Source organism: Poecilia reticulata, linkage group LG19, assembly GCF_000633615.1.
Source record: "Poecilia reticulata strain Guanapo linkage group LG19, Guppy_female_1.0+MT, whole genome shotgun sequence".
Taxonomy (NCBI): Eukaryota; Metazoa; Chordata; class Actinopteri; order Cyprinodontiformes; family Poeciliidae; genus Poecilia; species Poecilia reticulata.
The window spans coordinates 5,140,381-5,142,947 of NC_024349.1; the positions used below are offsets into that span (position 1 = coordinate 5,140,381).

The window sequence follows — 2,567 nt, forward strand, 5'->3', positions numbered from 1 at the left end:
TTTTGGTAACTTTTTCATCTTGTTATGTTACAACCACAAACGTTGAAGTAGCAACAGGAATCCTCTGATCGGTCAACACAAAGCAGAGCTGGWCTCCAGGAGTAAAAATAAAAGGTTTTGTTTTACTTTTAGTAATAAAAATTAGAAAAGTGTGAAAGTCTGGTGTGCAAAAGTATCCAGTCATCATTACTTCAATAAAATCCATGGCAACTAATCATGTTCACAGGTTAATTAGTCGATATGCAGAAATAAGGTAACATGACTGACATGATGCTGTCATGAATGTTTGACTGTTTTCATGAAGTCATTTGGTAAATAWTKACACTTCTCATTCAAATTTGCACTAAAAGTTGCATTAACGGCATCAACTTTGCATTATTTGCACTAAAAGTTGCACTAAAAGTCAATTAAATGTGTAAATTTTGCATTATTTGGTAAAAAAATATATACTTTTAATCTAAAATTCAATTAAAACTTGCATTAAGAGTCCTTTAAACATGGCGACCTTCCATTAAAAGTGTCATAATTTACCAAATGTCCCTTCATGACACCTTCATGTTTACCACGGTGTCATGTCAGCATTATGTACAACCCTTCAAATAAAACGGTACCAAAAAGAAACAAATAGAAAAAGTAAGTCAGGTAGTCAAGCTGGCTATTAAGTATGAATGTGCTGGAATGGTCTAGTCAAAGTACAGGGTTAGGATCCAATCAGAGGAAGATCTTGGATGTKGATGTCCAGAGTCGCTCTGTGTCCAGTCAGACTGAGAAGCAGGACAGGAATGTGTCCAGTTCTGATTCCTCTCTTTACATTTATCAACTGTTTTGTGTTGGTTTATCAGAGGAGAACAAAATCAAACCCATCTGTGGTCGTGACACAACGAGCTGCAAAAGCTTCACCGGGTTCGGAGGTAAGCAGGAATCGGATCAAATCCGTTTGATTTGAGCTGTAAAGCGCCGTCTCCTGTCTCAGTGCACAGGAAGTTTCAGCAGTTTAAGGAACAGGGACCGTTATAGATCCCCAGCCTAAGGGTACAAATTAAAGTGTGCAATTTGTCTTTAGGTTGCCTTGAAGTGGCGTCCTAATGAGTCCAGTAATTATTTTCCTCAATGCGCTCCCGATTTGCTTTAAAGGGGGATTTTTGTGTCACTTAAATTGCAGTTTGCACAGAAGAACCATTTACAATGGCAGCGTTGTTAGCGTCCTCTAGAAGCTCGGACAGTTGGAAGGCTCGCTTACCTTAGACAGCATGAAGCCACTTGTTAGTCAAACCTGTCACAGCGTTTTTGTCTGTCTGGTCAGTAAGTGTTTCAGTTGCCGAGTGCAGCCTGGACGCCTTTTTAACGTCCACAACGGTCTGCGCTGCACCAGGCACTGAGACACGGTCACACCGTCCAGGGAGCCGCATTTCAGATCCATCACACGCTTTGGGAGACGTCTCTGCCGTGTTGCAGCTGATTTATAGACGCACATTTTTTTGTTTWGTTGTTGCCGTTTTGAGACGCTGATAAAAATGCAGCAGCGTTGCTCTTTCACAGCGTGCCATGTTTCCAGAGATGCTGTCCCCTGACATGGACGACTCCACTGACCCCAGGAACCTGGAGCCTTGGGAAACCGACTCACAGCACAATAATAAACGTTTTTAAGTTGGGGGGGAAAAAAGCCTAACAAAATGTTAAACATGTATGTTACTGTGCAAAAGTCTTGAGTCCTCAGACTGAGTTATTCATCTGCTAYGGAGCCCCATTGGGGACATTGGGGACCTKTTTTTTTTTGCTTTCCCTCACAATAAGCAGATACACTCTGGTCTATTTTTGTATACAGACACAAATTTCAAATATATACACATTTAAAGAGCTTCAGTGAAAACATGTTGATATATTCTTAACTCTTTGGTGCAAAAAAAAAACTGATTGAAAATCGATTGAAATGGAACTGCATGAAACCATTCAGACACAAAAAAGACAATCAAAACTGTCAGATGATTTTATTACCCTGTGAAAATAACTCAGAAATAGTTTGGATGTATTTTTTCTTTCTACATAAAGTTTCTGTTTATATCTTAAAGTGATGGAAATCTCATGTTTGACCTGCTTTACTTTTGCATTTTGCACAAAGGTTTGTGGTGCATTTCAATCCTAAAGATATAAAACTTCAGGTATCTCACAAATGAGATGGAAAAACCTTTTATTGTAGCAGAAAGTTCAGTGAGAGACTTTCAGGATTAAATTTTGCCGCATGAACTGATATATTATTACGAGAAAACCCATTTCACACCCATTTCAGTGCATGTGTGTTGGGTTAAAGCAGTGGTCCCCAAGCTACGGCCCGCGGGCCGGATCCGGCCCCCTGAACAATACCAGAGAGCATTCAGATTTTTTTTCATATATTGTATTTTCTGGTTTATATGTGGATTTTTCTTCAACCACCAGGGGGCTCTGTAGCAGGAAGTGTGTCCTGTAAGCTGTGGGGGTTTTGTTTTGCATGGCGCATTGCTGCCATCTGTTGGACTTTTAGGGAACTGCTTGACTTTTATGTTATTTAATCAGTACGGCTGTTTGCTAGA

General features: G+C 40.0%; 1 protein-coding gene across 5 annotated transcripts in view; it reads right to left on the reverse strand.

The window, feature by feature from the left end:
• The window catches only part of LOC103481227 (potassium voltage-gated channel subfamily C member 1-like), a 71,468-nt gene that overhangs the window by 23,701 nt on the left and 45,200 nt on the right, over positions 1-2,567 (reverse strand). The gene's annotated exons all lie outside the window — the stretch shown is intronic.